At 56.1% G+C, this 25,973-nt stretch overlaps 1 pseudogene; it reads right to left on the reverse strand.

The window, feature by feature from the left end:
* Positions 1-14,892: 14,892 nt before the first annotated feature.
* LOC122100045 lies at positions 14,893-25,299 on the reverse strand (annotated as a pseudogene).
* Between the last annotated feature and the right edge of the window lie 674 nt (positions 25,300-25,973).

Consider the following 25,973-nt stretch of genomic DNA (forward strand, 5'->3'; position numbering starts at 1 on the left):
AGAGTGCCAGGACTTTTCATAGGCATGTGGCTGGGTCAAAGGCTCTATCACTGATGGTCTAGGTTGTCAGGTGAGGTCATGGCTCCCATGGCCTGACACACTTGATCTGGGATTGTCCTCCCTCTTCATCTTCCTGCTGATCCCTTGCCACCCCCCTCTTGACACTCCCTCACCCTATACCTCCCTAGCCATTGGACAGTTTCTTCTTATCTGACCAGAAAATAAACTTGGTGAGCCAGGGGAGATTGAAACTCTGTGACCCACCCTGAGCCCTAGGGTCTACCCGAGGCTGTTTCCCTCTGCAGTCAGCGACCACTCAGATCTTGGATGTCATGAAGTTGCTGATGTCATGAACGGGTCAGTAGCTTGGTCCTACATACTAGCTTTAGGCTCAGAAACTGTCCCCACAGATATTGTGAATGGTTGGCTCCCTTGATCCAGGGACTCCAAACCAAGGCTTGCATGCTCCCTTCTTCCTTCCTTTCCTCCTTTTCTCCCTCCATCCTTCCCTCCTCTCTTTCTTTTTCCTTTCTTTGTGTCACTCCTGGGCTTGAACTCAGAGCCTTGGTGCTGTCCCTGAGCCTTTGTATTCAAGGCCAACAGTCTACAGCTTGAGCCTACTTCTGGCATTTTCTTTTTGGTAGTTAGTTGGAGATAAGAGTCTTACAGGCTTTTCTGCCTGGGCCTTAAGCTTCAATCCTACTATTTCAGCCTCCTAAATAGCTAGGATGACAGGTGTGAGGCACCAGCATCCAGCTCAAACCAAGATTTCTTCATGTGCTGTGGAACCAGAACTGGAACCTTTCATCGTGTATGACCCCCTCCCCTTCCCCCCCCCCCCCGCCAGGACCTGGCAAACACTGTAACGGTTTGTTGGTGAATGACCATCTGTCTATGACAATACTACAGAAAAGTCCCATCCAATTCAGGTAAGCATCCTGGGTGGGGGTAAAGCCTGATGTAGCTCTCCAACAGTTCTCCCTCCTCCCTCTTCCCACCCTCTTGGTGCCACCGCACTTAACTGTTTTGGTTCTAAGGACATGAGCCATGATGTACTCACTGGATTCCAGGGCCTCTGGGATGCCTATCTTCTCAAGGATCTCTGTCCAGCGGCTGACCAGCTCTGTGGCACTCAATTCCCCACTCAGCTGTGAACAAGGTTGCCCTGAGGTGAAAGCCTGGCTCAAAAGGCCTCCTCTCCACTCCCTGGGGCCAGACAGGATGGTCCACCATATCCGACCCCCAAGTTTCATGTTCCAGAGATAGGACCCCTGAGGCATCCCAGGTCTCTGAATTTCCCAGAGTCCAGGACAGGTCCTGGGAATTGTCTCTACACACAGCTAGTAGGGTGCAGATGGCGAAGTCACAATCTCTGCTCCCCACAACATCCTCAACTGTGGTGGTCACCCTAGAGAGAGCTGGAGAAGAATCAGCAGCTGCCGGAGAAAGGCAGTCAAGGCACAACGTTCATAGCAGGAGACCATCTGGCTAGGGAACTCTGCTTGTGCTGCTTTGAACGTCATTGTTTGGTAGCTGAAATGGTCCATCTAATTTGACCCAGAATCCCAAGCATTAGTTAGAAATTGCCAGCTTCAAGGAAAAACCCTGGAAAAGCTGGCATTTCACATGTCCCAATCAAACTTAAAGGGTTCCATAGTTAGTGGTCCCCTTTTCCTTTCAGACAGCCTACAGCAGGTTATAGAAAATGGTATTCAGAGAGCCCTAGCTAACTGTCATGTCCTGATCCCAAGTAGTCTCCAGCAGAGGGAACATACTTGCCTACCATTGCGCAGCTGGAAACAGCCCAAGAGGGACACAGCTTGGAGTCTGCAGGACTCCAGGGAGGACTGCCCACCAGTGCACTGCCCCTGGAGGGAATCCATGCCACCATTGGGGGCCTGGAGCCCCATGCCAAGATGCCCACGTACACCGTCAATACCCTGGGTAAGATTCCCCTCTCATCCTCCGTCATGGTGAACCATCTGCCACGTCACACTGATCATAACTTCCCAGACCCTCTTAGCTTCACAGCCCCTGCCCTACTACCTCTCATCTCGTTCCCTATTTATGTTTGGCAGACTCCTTCCCAACCTTGAATTAGCTCCAACTATACACACCACAGCAGACTTTCTGGCTGGAAGAGTGCGGCTGTGGTCACAGTAGCCTCATGAGCCTTCTGGCTGAAGACAGAAGAGCAGGTGTCCACACTGGTCTGTGGTTCACACAGGCCTCCTAGGGGAGACCCACGCAGGCCCAGCAGTTACTGTGGGCTGCAGGAAAGGGGAAGAAAGAGGTGGAAAGGAACATCTACTGAAATCTTCCCTAAAGGAGCCATGAAACGGTGAAAGAGAAAACAAAAATTGTGGCTGGTCTCCTAGTGGGCATTAATGAAAAAAGAACAACAAATAAAATGCTTTTGCTCTTTTTAGACATGGTGACTTAAATATATTTTCATTGTTCTCATCCTCCTTGCTCTCCCAACACACACACACACACACACACACACAAACACACACACACACACACACACACACAAACACAGACTCAGAGCAGTGCCTCTCCGGATTTTTTTTTCTCATCTGGGCAATGTACCAGCTTGAGTACAGGGGTTCCCTTGTCAGAACCAGGGCAACCACCCAAGGGGAACAATGCTCTAATAATGTAGAACCACCCTGCCTCCCCGTTTCTCCAGGGCCAGACTCTTCCCCTTGAGAACAACTAGCCTTGACTTCCCATTCACCAAAACCCTAGGCCAGGACGCTGGGTGAAGGAGTCCTGAGACATGTGGCTCCTCAGAGCCTGGACAGAAAACAAAGCAGGGGGTCATGGTGCCTCCAGAGAGGTGTCTGACCTGGGGTGGGGGCGTTGTTGGGGACTTTGATGGGGTTCTAAAGGCTATATACATGGATAGACTCCCTACTTTCAGCCTATATACTTCGGGGCGACTTGGCAGATCTTGGGGAGGACGAGAAGACCAGATGGACTGGGAGCACTAGCAGAAGCTGGCAGAGCTGGGAAATGTGATCACCCAGTCAGAACTGTTGACAGCTGGGGTTGGGGGTACAGGCTGGGTGTATGTCTGTCAGAAGGGTTGTGTATTTCTCCCAAATATCCACCTTCTATCTGACCCCAGTGCCCTCACCTCTCTAGTGGGCTCTTCTGGGAATGTCCTCAGGTGAAAGGGTGACTGAGCACAGAAGACAAGGGCTCACACAGCAAGGGAGGGGCCTATCTTCTTTATCCTATCTTTATATTCTTTTGGATAAAGAATGAAAAGACCTAAGAAGGCAGGTGTGGAGGTGCTGCTCCCACCTCTGACTAAAGCCACAGGTTCCCACCAGGGAGAGGAAGGGTGCAGATGCATGGCTGTGTGGCTCCCACTGCTCCAGCCAGGGGCTCTGTGGTGTCCCTGGATGGGTGCTCCTCACCCATCCTTGCAGCTCCCATTTTCATAGGACACTGGACGCTAGGGATGGGGGTGGGATCCTCAGGTCGACACCCAGCTCCAACCCCCACCCCTGGGGTGCATTTGTGGCAGAGCCAGGGCGGACTGTGGGGTGCTGGGGAGGTGCAGGCAGGACAGGAGAGGGGAGGCGAGAGGCTGAGTTCCGGGTCTGCGGGGGTTGGGGGGAAGGGGTAGAGTGGTGGAGTCACAGGGTGCAGGAGTCACGTGAGGTGCTGTCCCGCAGGGCGGCCACTCACGTGTACTGCTGGAAGAAGCTGTAGGCTGTGACTCTGGGTGCGCACCCTGAGTCTGAGGGCCCGGGGCGGGGACCAAGTCAGGGCCACAAGCCAGACAGGGGTGCGCCATCTCCACCAGGTGACTGCAAGAGGCTCCACCAGTCAGAGCCTGCAGCACGTTTGAAATGCAGCACTGCTGGGAAGGGGCGGGGGCATCTGCTGGCGCGTGGTGGGGCAGCTCTCAGCCTCTGCTCCTTCTCCTCAGCGGCTGCAGGCCCCTCAGCGGCCTTGTCCCCTGTGGCTGCTGCCTCTGCCTCAGCAGCTGCTGACTCTGCCTTGCTCCCCGAACCGGGACCTCAGACTCAGGGGCGCCATGGCTGGTGCAGGGGCTACGCGCGGCCATGGCCTGCCATGCAGGCTCCACATGCTCTATGCAACCAGCCAGGACCCACGCTGTGACCTGAGCAGCCGCCAGCCACTGAAGCCATTTCCACTGGTGCTTGTGCTCATGCTCACTCTTCTCCCAGCTCTCTTTCTGCCCCATACTCCTCTCCTGGGCCACCCCGCCCCTGCTGTGCACATGCCCCAGCCCCCTTGGGCCTCTGGCCATTGCTGCCACCAAAGTGCGCTCCTGGGCCCCGCCCCCTCCTCCCCTGGGCCCCGCCCCCCAGCCCTGGCCACAATTGCAGCCCTGACTGGGCCCTGAGTTTTCTAGACCATGGCAATTGCAGCCTTACCTCAGCTCAGCACTACCCCCCACCCCCAGTACTTGCCCGGGGGATTGAATCTCCCCTCAGCCCCACCGCTGGAGGAGACTCTCTTCCATCCCCCTCCACTCCACACACCAAGCAGGTGCATGGTGAAATTTGTGTGTGTATGTGTGTTTGTGCTTGTGTGTGTGTGTGTTGGGGATAACTATCTCTCAAGGACTCAGAACATAGCACCCTTTGGGGTGACTCAGCACACAGCACACTTCCAAAAACAGCACAAAGCACCCTGTGTAAAGGACTCAGCACACAGCTCCCTTTGAGGACTCAGCATGTAGTATGCTGGGTAGAGTAATCTGCACACAGCACCCTTTGAAGGGCTGAGTATAAAGCACCCTGTGTAAAACATCTAGTGCACAGCACCCTTCAAAAAACTCAGCACATAGAACAATTTTGAAGGACTCAGCACATACCACACTGTGGAAGCACTCAGCACAGAGCACCATTTGAAGGACAGTACAGAGCACCCTGTGTAAAGGACTCAGCACACAGCACTCAAAAAACTCACCTCATCCCTCTCTTCGCAAGGGCTCAGCACATAGCAGGACCCTTTGGGATGCAGTAGCTCACCACACTTTTTGAAGGACTCAGCATACAGTACGTTGTGTAATGGACTCAGCACACAGCACCCTTTGAAAAACCCAGAACAGCCCACTTTTCTCAGGGACTCAGCATATAGAACCCTTTGGGATGACTCACCAAATCTTTTTGAGAACTCAGCACAAAACCCCCATGTGGGAAGGACCCAGCAAATAGCACCCTGTGAAGGACTCAGCACATAGCTGTATGTCACAAGTTCAGCTGTCATTAGAATTAGGGTGCTTTCTTCAGTATCACCATTCTTCAGAAACACTTCACAAATCCTACTAGTTCACAGTTAGACAACCTGTGTTTTATGGGGGAAGGTCAGCTGGGGGTCTTGAAGTCAAAGCTTGGGGGCCCTGTCCCTGAGCTCTTTGGTTCAATGCTAGAGCTCTACCACTTGGAGGCGCAGCTCCAATTTTGTTTTGGGGGGTTGTTCTTTGACAGGTCTTATAGTGATAAGTAAGGCCAAGTTGGGGTATCTGTAGGCAAAGGCTCTTAGCTCAGCCTGGAGCTGACCTCTCCCTTTTCGTGTCCCTGGTAAGCCGGGCCTCCTGGAGCTCGCTTGGCCTAGGGTGGAACAGACTTGCTCTGGCATGAGCAATCAGGGTGAGCAAAAGTCAGCTTGGCCCTGGTCACTTCCTCAAATTGAACTCTAGAGAATGATGGCACGGGGCCACATGTTTCACATCTGGCCCCCAGGGTGCAGGAGTAGCCCACCATAGGGATAATATTTGAGAGTTGTGTTTACTCTTGCTTCCTTGGGGGCCCCCATCATGATTCAAAGCCACCCTGGACAGGAAAGTCCTTGAGAATCTTACCTACAATTAACCATCAAAAAGCAAGTGAGGCTGTGGCTCAAGTGGCAGAGCACTAGCCTTGAGCAAGAAAACTCAGGGATAGAGCCTAGGCCCTGAGTTCACACACACACACACACACACACACACACACACACACACACACACACACACACACACACACACACACACACACCACGTGCATGCAAAATCAGAGATTTCTACACTACAATCTTTTCCCCACTAAGCCTGGTGGCTGCTGGCTTAGGTGTTTGATGCATACACCACCACCTACTTCCTATTTATCTGAGGAATGGTCATATGGGTTTGGGAGGGGGGAGAATCATCCTAGCTGAGAATGTGGCTCAGTGGTAGAGTGGTCATCTAGCATGCCTGAAGCCCTGGGATCTATTCCACACAGAAAAAGCTGGAAAGGGAGGTGGGGCTCAACTGGTAGAGTGCCAGTCTTGATCAAAAAGAGCTCAGGACAGTGGCCAGGCCCTGAGTTCAAGCCCCAGGGCTGCAAGAACAAATCTTTGTTGAAGGCTTTTTATTTTGCTTTGAAAACAATTTATTCTTTGTGATAAGCATAACATGGGCCTCTTTCCTGGCCACCAATGGGCCATTAGATATCTCTTGAGTTTGGCTCACCTCCTGGCAGCCTCTGCCTTACCCGACCCCCAGTTTAACCTTCCCATCACCCGGCTGATGGAGGCCTGAGAGAAACCCACCTGGCCACCTACTTCTGGTGGCTGCCAAGGCTTTTGAGAGTCAGTATGTCACATAGAGAGTCATCATCCGCAACAGTCTACAAGAGAAAGTGAGGGAGCACGCCTCCCCTGAGCCTGGGAGCTGTGGGCGGATCTGGATGTGCGGCATCTGGCGCAGGACGTGCTCCTTGAGGGAGTCCACTACGGGGTCAGGAAGCTGACCTCTCCTCTGGCAGTTTCCATGCTGTCTTCAAGTTGCAATTCTTCAAAACCTTTCTGCTCCTCCCTCATTTCACCCACCACAGGCCCTGAGGCGTCTGAAGCAGTGCTGGTGGTGGGGAGTTCAGCCTGTGCTGGCATCTGAAGACTGCTGCGTGTGCCTTCCCTTGTGAGGAGTGACAGCAGCTCCTGCAGCACTCTCCTCCTCTCCATCTTCTCCTGGGACAGCAAGTGCATGCACTGGGCTTTCTCCCAACACAGCTCATTCAGGACCAACATCTGCTCTTTACATACCATGAGGGACTCCTCAATGATTTGGATGTGTGCCAACAGCTGGCTGCATCAATGGGGGAACTCACCTGCTGGACTCTGGAAGTCTACCTCATCAGGCAGGTCATGGACAAAGCAGATTTTCTTCTCAGATGCCCATGTGTCCTGCTTCCCATCCCCATGCATGCTGTGGTGGCAGCTCATGGGGCAGAGGGCCTGTGGCTCCAGCTCAGTCTGGCACTGAGCTGCTGGGTTGGCCAGGGGGTGCCTGCAGCTGGCACACACTCCTGTGGCAGGATTTTCCCCCTGTGGATCTCAGCCTCCGAGTGTTCTAACAGAGCCTAGTCCATCTACCAGGCAACATGGAATGTGGGCATGGCCACCATTCTTGTATCCCTTTGGTCAGAAAGAACCATGAACTAATGGTGTGGCCAGAATCCTGTGATGCAGGCAGAATGGGCAGAGTCAAGATGACAGTGGCTCCCCCAGCCCCTTTCCCAGGGAACTCTGTCCAATTCAGCTGGGGACAAGAGGGTGACATGCTTTAGCTGGATGGCTGCATAGATTGTTGTGTATGTCTGTTTGTTGCCAGTCCCGGACCTTGAACTCAGGATCTGGGAACAGTCCATGAGCTGCTTTTGCTCAAGGCTAGCCCTCTACCACTGGAGCCACACGGCTCTACTTCTGGCTTTGTTGGCACTGAAGTTGGACAGGGGTTTCAAGGACTTTCCTGCTTAGGGTGACTTTGACAATAGCCTTGTAGGTTTCAAGGAGGACCTGTGCTGCTGCTGCTGCTGCTGCTGGCCGCCCTGCTCTGCGGCCTGGGCCCAGGAGGCTGGGGTGAGGCCTTGGTGGTTTCTAGTCCCCCCACCCTCTTTGGTGGTTTGTAGTTCTCCCCCCTTGGTGATTTCTAGTTCTCCCCTTGGTGGTTTCTAGTTCTCTCCTCTTTGGTGGCTTCTAGTTCTCCCACCTTGGTGGTTTCTAGTTCCCCCCAGTTTGGTGGTTTCTAGTTGTCCCTATTTGGTGGTTTCTAGTCCCCCCCCTTGGTAGTTTCTAGTTCGCCCTCTTTGGTGGTTTCTAGTTGTTCCTCCTTGGTGGTTTCTAGTTCTCTCCCCCTGGTTGGTGGTTTCTAGTTCTCTCCCCCAGTTTAGTGGTTTCTAGTTCTCTCCCCGTGGTTGGTGGTTTCTAGTTCCCCCTCCTTGGTGGTTTCAAGTTCTCCTCCAGTTTGGTGGTTTCTAGTTCTCTACCCCTGGGTGGTTTCTAGTTTTCTCACCTTGGTGGTTTCTAGTTCCCCCCCAGTTTGGTCGTTACTAGTTCTCTCCCCCTGTTTGGTGGTTTCTAGTTCTCCCCCAATTTGGTGGTTTCTAGTTCCCCCCTCCTTGGTGGTTTCTCTCCCCCTTGGTGGTTTCTAGTTCCCCCACCTTGGTGGTTCTACTTCCCCCCCAGTTTGGTGGTTTCTAGTTCTCCCCCCCTTTTTGGTGGTTTCTAGTTCTCCCCTGTTTGGTGGTTTCTAGTTCTCTCCTCAGTTTGGTGGTTTGTAGTTCTCCCCTCTTTGGTTGTTTCTAGTGTCCCCCCCTCCTCTCCTGGTGGTTTCGGGTTCCCCCCCATCAGGGCCCGGGGCTGGGCTGGGGTTGTGGGGTGGGGAGGTGGCAGTGGATTTTCAGGTTGGGCCAGGTTGTTGGAGGCCGGGGCCTTGTCCTGTTGGCCTGTGTGTCTCTGTGTCTGTCTGTCTGTCTGTCTGTCCGTCTCCTCTCGGTCTGTCTGTCTGTCTGTCTGTTCATCTGTCCATCTGTCAGTCTGTCTGTGTCCCTGTCTGTCTGTCTGTCTCTGGGTCTGTCTGTCCATCTGTCCATCTGTCCGTCAGTCAGTCTGTCTGTGTCGGTCTGTCTCTCTCTGGGTCTGTCTGTGTGTCCATCTCCTCTTGGTCTGTCTATGTCTGTCTGCCTGCCTCTCGGTCTGTCTGTCTCCTCTCTGTCCATCTGTCTTCCTTTTTGTCTGTCTGTCCGTCTGCATCTCAGTCTGTCTGTCTGTGTCTCTGTCCATCTGCTTCTGTCGGTCTGTCGGTCTCCTCTCAGTCTGTCTGTCTGTCTGTCTCCTCGCAGTCTGTCTGTTTTCCTCTTGGTCTGTCTGTCCACCAAGATGTCCATCTGCTTCTCCTGTCTGTCTGTCCATGCCGTCTTGGTCATCCGTCCATCCCTTGTCTGTCTGTCTGTCCCTCAGTCTCTGCATCTGTCTGTCTCTATCTGTCTGCAGGTCAGTCTGTGTCTGGGCCCCTGCCTGTCCGTGTGTCTGTCCGTGTGTGTATGTCCATGTTTCTGTCTGTCCATCTCCTATCTGTCTGTCTCATTGTCTGTCTGTCTGTCCATCTGTCTCTGGCTCTGTCTGTCTGTCTATCTGTCCATGTGTCATCCTCTTGGTCTGTCTGTCTGTCTGTCCGTCTGCCTCTCAGTCTCTCTGTCTGGGTCTGTCTGTCCTGTGTCTGTCTGTCTGTCTCCTCTCTGTCCATCTGTCTTCCTCTCTGTCTGTCTGCCTCTTGGTCTGTCTGTCCACCTGGCTGTCCATCTACTTCTTCTGTCTGTCCATCTGTCTGTCCTGTCTTGATCATCTGTCCATCCCTTGTCTGTCTGTCTGTCCGTGTGTCATCCTCTCGGTCTGTCTGTTCGTTTCTGTGTCTATCTGTCTCCCCATCCATACGTCTATCCCCAACAACTGTCCTCTTCCCCCCTCAGGCCAGGCCGACTTTGACCTCGCCGACGCCCTGGGTGACACCGGTGAGTCCTGACCTCTCACCTTTCCCCCCCCCCATGGCTTCACCCTGGCCGCTAGGCCTCACGTGGGGCCTTGATCCAGCTGTGGGCCTGAATCCCATGTGACCCTTTGCGACCCCCTGAGGCCTTGGGATCAGGGGTTGGGGAGGTCAGGGGAGGTCAGGGGTCACCACCCTCTCTCTCTTCGCCCGCAGATCCCACCCCGAAGCCCATCTCGGATGAGTGGGGTCCTCCCACACACACAGCAGGCCCACCCAGGGTGGGGAAACTGAGGCACGGCCCACTCCTGACACACAGGGCTGTGCCCACAGCTGCCTGACCCGCCCCGGCCGTGACCCCCGGGTCGGGATGGAGGTGAGCGGGGTCGGGGTTCAGGGGGAGTCAGGAGTCAGGGGAAGGAGGGGGATAAGGGGAGGGGGGAGGCCGGCCTCCATCCTCCCTCGCTCTCTCTCTTCCCGCAGACATCTACCTACCGACGCCGGCCTCCACCCCAGCCCCAACCCCCGCCAGGCACAGGAGGTGAGGACATGGAAGGGGGGAGGCCCGGATATGGAGGCTGGGGATGGACAGGCCTGGATGTAGAAGCCTGGATGTAGGGAACCCAGTGTGGAGGCCCGAATTTACGGACCCGGATGTAGGGACCCAGACATGGGAATCTGGATGTAGGGACCCGGATGTGGAAGCCTGGATGTAGAGACCCAGATGTGGAGACCCCAGTGTGGAGATCTGGATGTAGAGACCCAGATGTGGAGACCCCAGTGTGGAGACCCGGATGTAGAGACCCGGATGTGGAGACCCTAGTGTGGAGACCCGGATGTAGAGACCCGGATGTGGAGACCCCAGTGTGGATTCCTGGATGTAGAGACCCGGATGTAGGGACCCAGACATGGGATCACGGATGTAGGGACCTGGATGTGGGTACCCCGATATAGGGACCCAGATGGAAGGACCCGGATGTAGAGGCCGAGCTCCCAGGGCTGCATCTCTCCTCCCCATCCACCCAGGTGCTGGCGACGAACACGTGATCCACGGAGACCCTCCAGGGTAAGTCCCGCCCCCTCGGCCGCCCCACTTCTGGTCCCCTCCTGATCTGGGCCCAGGCGTGTATTGGGACTTCTGGTCTGCATGAGAACTTCCGCTCCTGACAGTATGTAAACTTCTGGTCCAGAGTATCGGAACTTCCGGTCCTGATTGGGAACTTCCGGTCCCTAGTATATAACAACTTCCGGTCCCGACTGAGGACTTCCGGTCCCTAGTGTATATGAACTTCCGGTCCTGACTATGGGGACTTCCGGTCCTTAGTGTGTAAGAACTTCCAGTCTTCACTGTGGAGACTTCCGGTCCCTAGTATATAACAACTTCTGGTCTTGACTATGGGGACTTCCGGTCCAAGTGTAGAGGAACTTCTGGTCCTGATTGGAAGGGCACTTCCGGTCCCTAGTGTAGAGGAACTTCCCGTATCTAGTGTATAAGAACTTCTGGTATTGACTATGGGGACTTCCGGTTTTGACTGTGGAGATTTCTGGTCCCTAGTATATAGGAACTTCTGGTCCTGACTGGGGACTTCCGGGCCCTAGTATATAGAAACTTCTGATCCTGATGGGAAGGGCACTTCCGGTCCTGATTGGAAGGGCATTTCCGGTCCCTAGTGTGTAGGAACTTCTGGTATTGACTCTGGAGACTTCCAGTCCCTAGTATATAACAACTTCTGGTCTTGACTATGGGGATTTCCGGTCCCTAGTATACAAGAACTTCTGGTCTTGACTATGGAGACTTCCAGTCCCTAGTACACAAGAACTTCCGGTCTTGACTAGGGGCACTTCCTGTCCCTGTTCATGGACAGTTCCTGTCACGGCTGTGATAGCACTTCCGGTCAGGCACCCTTGTCCCGCCCCCTTCGCCTTGGCTCGCTTCCTGTTTCCGGACACTTCCCGACCGGAAGCTGCAGGGGGACGCCCCACCCCCTTCCTGGGTGTGTTCTACCCCCCATTTCCGGTTCCGCCCCCTCCAGGCAGCGCGCTGGCCCGAGTCGTGTCCCCTGTCGTGTCCGTGGTGGTCGTGGCCCTAGTGGGCACCGCCATCACCTACTTCTAATCTGGAGGTCGCAGACGCTGCTTCCAGGCTGCGGGCCAGGATGCAGGTGGGAACTGCCCCCTCCCAGGATGAGGGGGGGCGTGGGGCAAAGCCTCCCATGATCCCCCGCGGGCGCTGTAGCCTGTGCCTCCCTTCCCCCCCAGGCCCCGCCCCGGTGTGAGGCTGGATTCGAACCCGGGGCCTCCAGCAGCAGGCGGAAGCGTAAGAAGGAGCCTGGGGGGGAGGGACGAATAAAATCAACGTAAAGTACACATGCGCACTGTCAGGCCTGTCTGCCCCGCCCATCTTTCCATGGCGCATGCGCAGGCTCCGCCTCTTTGGAACCACTTCCCGCACATCCGTGTTGCGTGTGCCCAGGCAGCGTTTCCCTTCCCCTCTGGTGCCTACTCAGTGTGGAGATAGGCGCAGGGCGGGACAGGATGGTGATGGACAGCTAGAGTGTCCAGTCAGTCACTTGTGGGAGGGGCTTTGGCTTGACAGGACCTAAGACAGAGTAGGAAGAGGGGCCTGGAGGTAAATGACACCCTGTGTGGCCATCTAATTGCAAGGGGCGTGGCCTGAAGTCGACAGGACACTTGATAATAAAAGGGGGCGTGGCCTGAAGGTGACAGACAGGACACATGATTATACAACAAGGGGGCGTGGTCTGAAGGTGACAGACAGGACAAATGTCCACACAACAGCCAGGGGGCAGGACCTGGAGGAGACAGACAGCCCCTGTGGCCTTTCAACAGCCATTGGGCGGGGCCTGGAGGTGACAGAGAGCCTCTATGGCCTTCCAACAGCCAGAGGGTGGGACCTGGAAGAGACAGACAGCCCCTGTGGCCTTCCAACAGCCAGGAGGCAGGACCTGGAAGTGAAGGACAGCCCGTGAGCCCATACATTCACTAGTGGGCGGGACCTCTGGGTGATGGGCACCCACAGCGTTCATAGAGCTAGCCACGAAGAGGCGTGGCTTCACACATATCGACTCTCCAGCTATTGGCTTGGCAGGGGGCGGGACCCAGGGATGATGGACAGCATGCCCTGCCTTTCAATATCACCCAAGGAAGAGGCGGGACTGGACCCCCAGCTTCCCTGGGTGGGGCCAAAGGATGGAGAGACAGGCGTGTCAGCCAATCAGAGCAGGGGGCGTGGCTGGAGGAGTCCCCGGGGAAGCCAATGGGTCCCTCCCTCCAGAGAAGACCCAGATGTCGTGCAGGTGCAATGCATCCTAGGCCTAGGGAGACACAGACCTCCGACCTCGACTTATCCTACCACCATAAGGAGCTATAGGCCCATCTGGGTCAATCCCTGGAGAGGTCATTGGGGTCCCCTGGGACAGGCACAGAAGGGGAAGAGGTCGCTGGCCTGGTCATCCACCCATCTATCCACCCAACTACCGCCCCCCCTTAGAGTGGTCCAACATCCGGGTACCCCACGTCTCCAATCCCGCTGGGCCAATCTGAATCTGAGTTCAGGTAGTTAGGGGCAGGACTGTCGTGTGAGGTCCAATCAGCAGCGAGTTGGATTTGTGGGGGGACTAAAGGGCGTGTCTTACAGCTGGACAAATGACACGTGAATTAGGAAAGTGAGGGTGGGGCTTTCATGGAATAGGCCAATCAGGTGTGAATCTAGGTGGTGGGATGTCTTGCAGGAGGGCGAGACCAAGCCTGTATCCTAGCAACCCACCGGAAATGGTCTGAAATGGAAGGCGGGAATAGTCCAATATCCTAGCAACCACTGGAAATGGCCTGAAATGGAAGGCGGGACTAGTCCAATACCCTAGCAACCACCAGAAATGACCTGAAATGGAAGGTGGGACCAGCCCTGTATTCTAGCAACGACCGGAAATGGTCTGAAATGGAAGGCGGGACCAGTCCTATACCCTAGCAATGACCAGAAGTGGCCTGAAATGGAAGGTGGGACTAGTCCTATACCCTAGCAACGACCAGAAGTGGCCTGAAATGGAAGGCGGGACCAGCCCTGTATCCTAGCATCAACCGGAAATGACCTGAAATGGAAAGCAGGGCCAGTGCCCGGCTACTGACCCCGGTGACCCCTGACCCTGCTGTGCGGTGCCGTGCTCACGAGGTTTTATTGTGTGAGAAGTTAGAGGACATAGGCCCGGATGTGAGAGGGCCCCAGATGGGAGGATGGGGAAAGGCCCCAGATGGGAGGCCCAAGGTGGAGGTCCGGGATGAGAGGCTCAGGATGTGAGAGTCCCCGGATGTGGGAATCCCTGGGTCTGAGAATCCCCAGATGTGAGACTCTCTGAATGTGAAAATCCCCGGATGTAAAAGTTCCCCAGATGTGAGAATCCCCGCATGTGAGAGTCTCTGGATGTAAAAGTCCCTGGATGTGACAATCCCTGTATGTAGGAATCTCTAGATGTGGGAATCCCCGGATGTGAGAATCCCCGGCTGTGGGAATCCCCAGATATGAGAATCCCTGGATGCGAGTATCCCCAGATGTGGGAATCCCTGGATGTGAGAGTCTCTGGATGTGAGATTTCCCCAGATGTGGGAATTCCCTGGTCTGAGAATCCCCAGATGTGGGAATCCCCGGATATGAGAATACTCGGATGTGGGAATCTCTGGATGTGAGAATTTCCGGATGTGAGAGTCTCTGGATGTGAGAATCCCCGAATGTAAAAGTCCCAGGATGTGAGGGTCTCTGGTTGTGAGAATCCCCGGGTGTAAAAGTCCCCGGATGTGGGATTCCCCGGATGTGTAAATACATCCCCGGGAATCCCCGGATGTGTCATCAGAAGTGAGAATCCCCGGATGTGAGAATCCCCGGATGTAGGAATCCCCAGATGTGAGAATCCCCGAATGTAGGAATCCCCGGATGTAGGAATCCCTGGATGTGAGAGTCTGTATGTGGGAATCCCCAGTTGTGGGAATCTCTGTATTTGAGTATACCCGGATGTTTAATACCCGGATGTGAGTCCCCAGATGTGAGAGGCGCAAGCCAGGATCTGCCATAGCCCTGGGGAAGTTGGGGGTTGGGGGTCGGGTCGGGGTCAGAGGTCGGGGATCAGGTGGTCGCAGGCACAGAGCGGTCCGGGCGAGCAGCAGGGCTGCAGGCGCGGGCTCCAGGTGTTGTGTGCAGGGGCGAGGGGCGGGGCCACGAGGGGGCGGCGCGTGCACAGCATTCCGGCCACCGTGGCCTCCACGCGCCTGCACGTCGCCATCGGGCCCTGCAGCGGGCGGGTCTCCCCCGGGTCTGCCGTCAGGTCAAAGAGCAGTGGCCGCAGGTGGTGGGTCATTCGCCGCCCTGAGCAGGCGCAGGCAGGGAAACCGAGGCAGGCACCCGAGCATGGCGAGTCAAAGCGCGGAGTGGCGAAGTGCAGCTTCCACACCGTGCGGCCTGCGGGGGGGTGGGGGGAGAAAGGAGTAACATCCGGGGCCTCACATCCGGGGATTCCCATCCGGGAATTCACATCCAGGACATCACATCCAGGGATTCACATCCGGGCATTCACATGCAAGACCTTACATCCGGGGATTCCCATCCAGGACTTCACATCTGGGTATTCACATCCGGGGATTCCCATCTAGGACCTCACATCTGGGAAATCACATCCAGGACCTCACATCCAGAACCTTACATCCAGGGCTTCACATCTGGGGATTCACATCTGGGCTTCACATCCGGGGATTCACATGTGGGACCTCACATCCGGGGACTCACATCCATGGCCTCACATCCGGGGATTCTCATCTGGGACCTCACATCCAGGGATTCCCATTTGGGACCTCACATCCGGGGCCTCACATCTGGGGATTCCCATCCGAGGCCTCACATCCGGGATCTCACATCCGGGGCCTCACATCCAGGGATTCTCATCCAGTACCTCACATCCGGGAATTCCCATCGGGGACTTCACATCCGGGACCTTACATCCGGGGATTCCCATCTCATGCCTTCCATCCAGGTCCTCACATCCCAGGATTCCCACATCCGGGGATTCCCACATCCGGGTCTCCCACCCCCAGGCCTTGCATCCGAGTCCCTGCACGCATGCATGCAGCTCCCTCCCCCGCCCCGGGGCCCAGAGGAGGTCGAGGCACTCACTTGGGTGGTCGAACCAGTGCACGGCGTGCAGCCGAGCCTCGCAGTAGTGCAGCAGGAAGTCGTGGCCTGCGGCCTGCGCCGTCCCCAGCAGCGCGGGCATCAGGTCCCGGCCGTCCACCTCCCTGCGGGACCTGGATGTGCAGGCTTCTGAGCGCTCAGAGACCCAGATGTGCAGGCCAGAGCCCCCAGAGACCCGGATGTGCAGGCCAGAGATCCCAGAGACCTGGATGTCAAGGCTTGAGCCTTTAGAGACCCGGATGTGCAGGCTTCTGAGTGCTCTGAGGCCCAGATGTGCAGGCCAGAAATCCCAGAGACCCGGATGTCGAGGTTTCTGAGCCCCCAGAGACCCGGATGTGCAGGCCTGAGATCCCAGAGACCCAGATGTGCAGGCTTCTGAGCCCTCAGAGACCCAGATGTGCAGGCCTGAGCCCTCAGAGACCCGGATGTCCAGGCCTGAGACCTGGGCCTAGGTACTCAGAGATCTGGATGTGCAGCCCTGATGCCTTAGAGACCCGGATATGAAGGCCTGAGTCCTCAGAGACCCAGATGTCCAGGCTTCTGAGTGCTAAGAGGCCCAGATTTGCAGGCCTGAGCCCTTAGTTACCCGGATGTAAAGGCTTCTGAGCCCCCAGAGACCCGGATGTCAAGGCCTGAGCCCTGGGTCTTGGGTCTCAGAGACCCGGACGTGCAGGCTCCGGAGCCCCCAGAGACCCGGATGTGCAGGTCTGAGCCCTCAGAGACCCGGATGTGCAGGCTTCTGAGCAACCAGAGACCCGGATGTGCAGGCCTCAGCCTCCCCCCCTCGGGATCCCCGAGGCCCCGGATGACCCCCCTTCTCCTCCACCCCGTGGGGACCCAGGCCGGCGAACTCCTACCTGTCCGCCAGAACCCAGGCCCCGGCCAGGCGCACCACGGTGGGGAACAGGTGCATGAGGCTGGTGGGCTCAGGCACCAGGCGCCCTGCGGGCAGCATCCCGGGCCAGCGCACCAGCCCAGGGACCCGGATGCCGCCCTCCCAGCCACCCATGCCTTTGCCACCTGCAAGGGGGGGGCGAAGGGCAAAGGTCAAGAGGCGGGGTCGGGCCGCGTGGGAGGCCCCGCCCACCCTGCCTCAGTTTTCCCCTCACCTCGGTGCACGCCGTTGGAACCCCCGAGGCGGGCGCCCCCAGCCCGGGCCTCCAGCGAGGCACCGTGGTCCGACGTGAAGTAGACGAGGGTATGGCACCCCAGCCCCGCGCCGTCCAGCACTGCCAGCAGTCGTCCTGCGGGGGGGGGGGGGGGAAATGGGTCCGTGCCTCAGTTTACCCCCAGCATCCACCGTGCCTCGGTTTGCCCCCAACAGGCACCGTGCCTCAGTTTACCCAACATGCATTGTGACTCAGTTTACAAATTTCCATCGTGCTTCAGTTTATCCCCAATGCCCAGTGACTCAGTTTACCCAACAGGCACCGTGCCTCAGTTTACCCCCAACGCTCACCGGGCCTCAGTTTACCCCCAACATGCACTGTGCCTCAGTTTACCCAAATGCACTTTGCCTCAGTTTACCCAAGTGCACCGTGCCTCAGTTTACCCTAAACATGCACCGTGCCTCAGTTTACCCCTATATTTGGGCCTCAGTTTACCCAAGTGCACCATGCCTAAGTTTACCCAAATGCACCGTGCCTCAGTTTACCCCAACCCGCTGACCCCGTCCCCGTGCCTCAGTTTACCCAACATGCCTAGTGACTCAGTTTACCCAACATGCACCATGCCTCAGTTTACCCAACATGCCCAGTGACTCAGTTTTCCCAAATACACCGTGCCTCAGTTTACCCCAATACCCAGTGACTCAGTTTACCCAACATGCACCGTGCCTCAGTTTACCCCTATACGCGGGCCTCAGTTTACCCACATCCACCATACCTCAGTTTACCCAAATGCACCGTGCCTCAGTTCACCCTGAACATGCACCGTGCTTCAGTTTACCCAACATGCACCGTGCCTCAGTTTACCCAAGTGCACCGTGCCTCAGTTTACCCCCAACATGCCCAGTGACTCAGTTTACCCAAATGCACCGTGCCTCAGTTTACCCAAACCCAATGCCTCAGTTTATCCCCAACACACTGACCCCGTTCCCATGCCTCAGTTTCCCCCATTCCGCTCACCCCATCTCTGTGCCTCAGTTTCCCCCAACCCACTCACCCCACCCCCGTGCCTCAGTTTCCCTATCCCACTCACCCCACCCCCGTGCCTCAGTTTCCCCCATCCCAAGCACCATGCCTCAGTTCCTGCCCCCCCGCACTCACCCACCATCCAGTCGAGCTCCTCCACGTTGTCGCCGTAGGCGCCGTGCGCGCTGCGGCCCCAGAAGGCAGGTGAGGTGACCAGCGGGACGTGGACGTGGAGGAAGGAGACAAGGAGGAGGAAGGGGCAGGCCTGGTGCCTGTGGACCCACGTCACACCCCGCCCCCATCATCAATAACCTCACCAATAACCGACCTGATTGATCCTGATCTGATCGATAATACCAATAATCGATGGTGATATGATCGATAATACCAATAATCAATAGTGATCTGATCGATAATACCAATAATCAATAGTGATCTGATCAAAAATACCAATAATCGATCGTGATCCGATCAGTTATTACCAATAATCAAACATCTGATTGATATGACCAATAATAGAACATGAGCTGATCAGATATTACTAATAATCGAACAGGATCTGATCAATAATACCAATATTCAATTGTGATGTGATCGATAATACCAATAATCAAACATCATCTGATCGATAATACCAATAATTGAACATGAGCTGATCAGTTATTACCAATAATCGAACATCATCTGATCAGTTATTACCAATAATCGATCATGATCTGATCAATACTACCAATAATCGATCATGGTCTGATCTGAGGTCTACCAGATGTCTCTACAGATCTACTAGATGGAACATCCAGGGACCTGAGGTCTACCAGATGTCTATAGAGATCCATTGATGGAACATCCAGGGATTTGAGGTTGACAGTTGACTATAGAGATCTACTGGATATACATCTGGGCACCTGAGGTCTACCAGTTGACTATAGAGATCTAGTAGATGTACATCCGGGGATCTGAGGTCTACCATATGTCTATAGAGATCTACTGATGGAACATCCAGGGATTTGAGATTGACCAGTTGACTATAGAGATCTGGTTGTACATCCGGGGATCTGAGGTCTACCAGATGCCTATAGAGATCTAGTGGAACTTTCGAGGATTTGAGGTTGACAGTTGACTATAGAGATCTACTGGATGTACATCCGGGGATCTAAGGTCTACCAGTTGACTATAGAGATCTAGTAGATGGCATCTGTCCCCCTCCCCGACCCCAGGCTGACCTGTGGATGAAGGCCTCAGCCTCCCACAAGAAGAGCCCCGCACTGGCCTCAAACCTCAGAGGCTGCTGGACGACCTGGTGATCCCTCATCAGGAAGCAGTCGGCATGGACGATGAAGACACCCAGGAGGCAGGAGGTGCAGGCCAGGAGCAAGGCCCCACATCCGGGGCCCAGCACCCAGGGCACCCAGCGCAGGCCCAGCAGGCCCGTGAGCTTCCCAGCGGTCAGGCAGAGCAGGGAAAGCAGCAGCAGCTGCGCCCCCAGGTCCAGGGGCCCTTGCAGACGTGCTCGCTTCTCCGAGGGCTCCGCTTGCAGGCAGTCCCCCATCAGGGTGAAGGGGACCCGAAGAAGGAGTCAAACCCATGGTTCACTGGGTGGTGGCAGTGGTCAGTGGGGGACACACAGTTGAGGCCCAGGTGCCATTTGCCTGGAGGGGAAGAGATGGATGGATGAGTGAATGGATGAGTGGATGGGTGCATGGATGGGTGGATGGATGGGTGGATGGATGGGTGGGTGGATGGTTGGGTGGGTGGATGGATGGATGGATGGATGGGTGGATGGATGGATGGATGGATGGATGGATGGGTGGGTGGATGGATGGATGGATGAATAGGGGAATGGATGGATGGATGGATGGGTGGATGGATGGATGGATGGGTGGGTGGATGGATGGATGGGTGGGTGGATGGGTGGATGGATGGATGGATGGGTGGGTGGATGGATGGATGGATGGATGGGTGGATGGATGGGTGGGTGGGTGGATGGATGGATGGGTGGATGGATGGGTGGGTGAATGGATGAATGGATGGAGGTGGATGGATGGATGGGTGGGTGGATGGATAATGGATGGATGAATAGGTGGATGGGTGGATGGATGGATGGATGAGTGGATGGATGGATGGATGGGTGGATGGATGGGGGATGGGTGGATGGATGGATGGGTGGATGGATGACTTCTCTCTTACCTATGAGGTCGGTGGCGTATCCCTGCTCCTGCAGGATCTTGGCGAAGGTGATCTCGGAGGTGGGCAGCCCGCCCGACACGGCTGCCCACTGCAGCACGCGTGCCCCGTTGGTGGTCACCATGCCTTCCAAGAGAGAGGAGAAGGACCCTGGGTCAGTGATGATGGCGTCCCGGGTCATGAGGGGGCATCTAACACCTTCAGGGGGAAGGCCTGCTGTGTCTGGGATAGCCTGGGACCTGTGCACCCGGGGTGGAAAGGACCCCAGCCCTGGGAGCCCCCGGGGGAAACCAATATGGCATCACTTCCGGTTTCCTGGCGTTTCAGGGGGGAAGTCCCAGAGTCTCAGGAATTTGAACCTGAGATCCTCAGAGTAGTCCTCCCCTCCCTCTGGTGGACATCAGTGCCCTCGATGTTGAGCCTCAGTTCCCTGGATGTTGGACCTCAAGTCCCCGGATATTTGATGTTAGTATCCCGGATGTTGGCCCTCAGATCCCCGGATGATGGAGTTCAGTGCCCTGTATGGTGGATATCAGGACCCCAGATGTTGGACTTCAGTTACCCGGATGTTGTAGCTCAGTTCCCTGGATGTTGGGTCTTACAACCCCGGATAGTGGAGCTCAGATTCAGGTATGTTGGCCCTCAGATCCCCAGATGTTGGAGCTCTGTTCCCCGGCTGTTGGGGCTCAGGTTCCCGGATGTTGGATCTTAGTACCCCGGATGGTGGATGTCAGGTCCTCGGATGTTGGAGTTCAGTTCCCAGAATGTTAGGCCTCAGATCCCAGGATGTTGGATCTTAGTACAATGGATGTTAGAGATAAGGTCCCCGGATGTTAGAGTTCAGTGCCCCGGATGTTTGTGCTTAGATCCCCGGATGTTGGATCTTAGTAATCCGGATGTCAGAGATGAAGTCCCTGGATGTTAGAGCTCAGTGCCCCGGATGTTGGTGCTCAGTTCCCCGGATGTTGGGCTTTAGATCCCCGGATGTTGGGTCTCAGATCCCCAGATGTTGAATATCAGGTCCACGGATGTTGGATCTTAGTATCCCGGATGTTGGCTCTCAGATCCCCGGATGTCCTGCCCCCACCTCCCCCCCACCGCCCCCTCCGTTCCCCAGATGTCCCACTCCCCCATACCAACCCAGGCACACAGGGTAGCGTCCCGTCAGGAAGGCCGCATGGCTCGGGCTGCAGACGGACACTGCCGCCAGGTGCTGGGTCAGCCGCACGCCGTCCCGGGCCAGGCCGTCCAGGTGTGGGGTGCTGTGGGGGGAGAGGGAAACTGAGTCACAGCCAAGAAAATACGGGGACCTGAGGTCCAACATCCGGGGATCTAAGATCCAACATCTGGGGCCCTGAGATCCCACATCCAGGGTACTAAGATCTATATCTGTGGACTGGGCTCCTACATCCGGGGATCTAAGGCCCAACATCCGGGGACCTGAGGGCCTACATCCGGGCAACTAAGATCCACTCTGGGACCTGAGCTCAAACATCCGGGTACCTGGTCTCCAACATCTGGGACACAAAGATCCAACATCCAGGCATCTGATATCCAACATCCGGGTGCCTGATCTCCAACATCTGGGGTACTAACATCTAACATCCGGGAACCTGATTTCCCACATCTGGGGTATACTAAGATTTAATCTCCGAGGACCTGATCTCCAACATCCGGGGCACTAACATCCCACATCCGGGGATCTGATATCCAACATCCGGGGACCTGATCTTCAACATCCAGGGAACTGAGATCTAACATCCTGGGAATTGAACTCCAACATCCGGGGACCTAACATCCAACATCCGGGGACCTGAGGTCCACTAGATGTCTATACAGTTCTCCTGGTGGAACATCCGGGGAACTGAGCTCTAACATCCGGGGTACTAACATGTAACATCCGGGGACCTGATATCCAACATCCGGGGCAGTAAGATTCAACATCCGGGGACCTGATCTCCAACATCCGGGGACCTGATCTCCAACATCCGAGGACCTGACATCTAACATCCGGGGACCTGATCTCCAACATCCGGAGCATTAACATCTAACATCCGGGAACCTGATTTCCCACATCCGGGGCATTAAGATCTAACATCCGTGGACCTGTCCTCCAACATCCAGGGCACTAACATCCCACATCTGAGGATCTGATATCCAACATCCGGGGCAGTAAGATTCAACATCCGGGGACCTGATCTCCAACATCCGGGGACCTGATCTCCAACATCCGAGGACCTGACATCTAACATCCGGGGACCTGATCTCCAACATCCGGGGACCTGATCTCCAACATCCGAGGACCTGACATCTAACATCCGGGGACCTGATCTCCAACATCCGGGGACCTGATCTCCAACATCTGAGGACCTGACATCTAACATCCGGGGACCTGACATCTAACATCCGGGGACCTGATCTCCAACATCCGGAGCATTAACATCTAACATCCGGGAACCTGATTTCCCACATCCGGGGCATTAAGATCTAACATCTGTGGACCTGTCCTCCAACATCCAGGGCACTAACATCCCACATCCGAGGATCTGATATCCAACATCCGGGGTACTGAGCTACAACATCCAGGGTACTAATATCTAACATCCGGGGACCTGAGCTCCCACATTCGGGGCACTAACCTCCAACATCTGGGGACCTGATCTCCTACACCCGGGGCACTGAAGTCCAATATCTGGGGACATGATCTCCCACATCCGGGGTACTAAGATTTAACATCCAGGGACCTGATATCCAACATCCGGGGCACTAACATCCAACATCTGGGGACCTAGTCTCCAACATCCGGGGTACTAACATCCAACATCCAGGGAACTGAAGTCCAACATCCGGGAACCTGATTTCCCACATCCGGGGTATTAAGATTTAACATCCGGGGACCTGATATCCAACATCCGGGGCATTAAGATCCAACATCCGGGGACCTGGTCTCCAACATCCGGGGACCTGGTCTTCAAATCCGGGGTACTAACATGTAACATCCGGGGACCTGATATCCAACATCCGGGGCACTAAGATCCAACATCCCGAGATTTGATATCCAACATCCACGATACTAACATCCAACATCCGGGGAACTGAGTTACTAGATGTCTATACAGTTCTCCTGGTGGAACATCCAGGGATCTGAGCTTCCACATCCGGGTAACTAAGGCCCTACATCCGGGCCTCCCCCTCTGCTCACCGCAGGCTGTGGTTCCCGAAGCTGCCCAGGTCGCCCAGGCCCAGGTTGTCGGCCAAGAGCAGCAGGAAGTTGGGGCGCGAGGGGGCGGGGCCTGCGCAGGGGCCGGGGGGAGGAGGAGGAGGAGGAGGAGGAAGGCGAGGGGTGGGGCTGTGCAGCTGCTGTGCGACCTGAGGAGGAGAGAGAGGAGGAGGAGGGGTGGATGGGTGGATGGATGGGTGGATGGATGGATGGATAGGTGGATGGGTGGATGGATGGATGGATGGGTGAATGGATGGGTGGATGGATGGATGGTTGGATGGATGAGTGGATGGGTGGATGGATGGATGGATAGGTGGATGGGTAGATGGATGGATGGATGGGTGAATGGATGGGTGGATGGATGGATGGTTGGATGGATGGGTGGATGGGTGGATGGATGGATGGGTGGATGGGTAGATGGATGGATGGATGGATGGATGGGTGGATGGATGGATGGGTGGGTGGATGGATGGATGGATGGATGGGTGGATGGATGGGTGGGTGGGTCTATGGATAGATGGATGGATGGGTGCATGGATGGGTGGGTGGATGGATGAATGGATGGATGGGTGGATGGATGGATGGGTGGGTGGATGGATGGATGGATGGATGGATAGGTGGATGGGTGGATGGATGGATGGATGGATGGATGGGTGGATGGATGGATGGGTGGATGGATGGATGGGTGGATGGATGGGTGGATGGATGGATGGTGGATGGGAGGAGGGATGGGAGGACTCCCCCTCCCTCCAGGCCCTCTCCTGACCAACATGGCGCCCAGGATTGCGTCCTTCCCATGATGCTCCCCGTTTCCTGGAAGAGAAGGCCGGAAGCAGGAAGTGGGGAAGAGCTGAGGAACATCCGGCCACCCCAGGGCCAGGCTGCTGTTGTCCCCACCAGTACATCAGCCCCTCACCTCGTCTTTCCAGGCCTGTGGCGGGGCCCTGAAGCCCCACCCAGGGGCATGGTGGGACATCCGGGGGGGCTCCAAAAAGCAATCGAAGCCCCCCCAACCCGGGTCCCCACACCTCTCCCCGTGTTCCCCAGAGGACGAACTCACATCCACAGTTCTCTGCCATCAGCGCCTGGGCCTGTTGCTCTCCCTGCCAGCCAGGAAGCTCGCAGGGCTCAAATGTCCACGTCACTCCAGCAGCCAGAACTCCACAACCCCCCTCCAAAATAAAAGTCCCCTTGTTCCTTGGAAAGGAACAGGATGTGGTGCTGAAGGGGTAGGCAGGGAAGGAAGGGAAAAGCCCGGAGTTGCTGGGCTGGGCGCCAAGAAATTGCCAGGACTGGCAGAGGCAGGAGGAAGGGGAGGAGGGAAACCTCGAGAACTACATGGAGGGCTGCAATAAGATTCAGGACCATCAGGGAGCGTGGCCTGTGCCCAGGGGGCGTGGCCTGTGCTCAGTAGGCCGTGGCCAGAGCTCAGGAGGGTGTGGCCTGGGCTGGGGAGGAAGTGAGGGACTCAGGAGGGCTTGGCCTGCACTGGGGGGGCGGAAGTGAGGAAGAATTACATCCAGAAGCAGCATGGCTGCTTTATTGCCTCCGAGTCTGGGAAAGGACCCCAACGGCCAAAGCGCAGCTGGAGCCAAGGTGTGGAGTGCCCGCTCCGCCCACATCCGGGTTCCACCTCTCACATCTGGGTCTCAACCCCTCACATCTGGGTCCCAACCCTCACATCCGGGTCCAAACCCCTCACATCCGGGTCCTGGCGCCTGCCAGTGGACCTGGAGTTAAGTGACATCCTGGTACTCGCCTCCACATCTGGGTTCCCGGACCTGGAGATCCCTAACATCCGGGTACCCACCCCACATACGGGTTCACAGACCTGGAGGTCCCTAACATCTGGGTACTCACCCCACATCCAGGTTCATGGACCTGGAGGTCCCTAACATCTGGGTACTCACCCCACATCCAGGTTCATGGACCTGGAGGTCCCTAACATCTGGGTACTCACCCCACATCCAGGTTCATGGACCTGGAGGACCCTAACATCCGAGTACCCAGCCCACATCCGGGTTCACTGACCTTGAGGTCCCTAACATCTGGGTACTCACCCCACATCCAGGTTCATGGATCTGGAGGTCCCTAACATCCGAGTACCCAGCCCACATCCGGGTTCACGGACCTGGAGGTCCCTAACATCCGGGTAGTTCCCATTCCACATCTTGGTCCTGGACCCTCAGTGGATGTGGAGGGACCTGACATCTGGGATCCCCACGCCACATCCGGGTCCTAGACCCTGTCAGTGGAAGGAGAGGAGCGTGACATCCGGGACTCCACACGCCACAGCCAGGCCTGTGGATGTGATATCCGGGTCCTGCCCAGCACATGTCCAGGTCCCTGCCACAGTCCACATCCGGGTTAATGGACGTGGACTTACATAACATCCGGGTTCCCCACGCAACATCCGGGTCCTGGCCCCTCAGTGGACCTGGAGATAGGTGACATCCGGGTCCCCCAGTCCAC

This window comes from Dipodomys spectabilis, unplaced genomic scaffold, assembly GCF_019054845.1.
Source record: "Dipodomys spectabilis isolate Male_0828 unplaced genomic scaffold, ASM1905484v1 ptg000557l, whole genome shotgun sequence".
NCBI lineage: Eukaryota > Metazoa > Chordata > Mammalia > Rodentia > Heteromyidae > Dipodomys > Dipodomys spectabilis.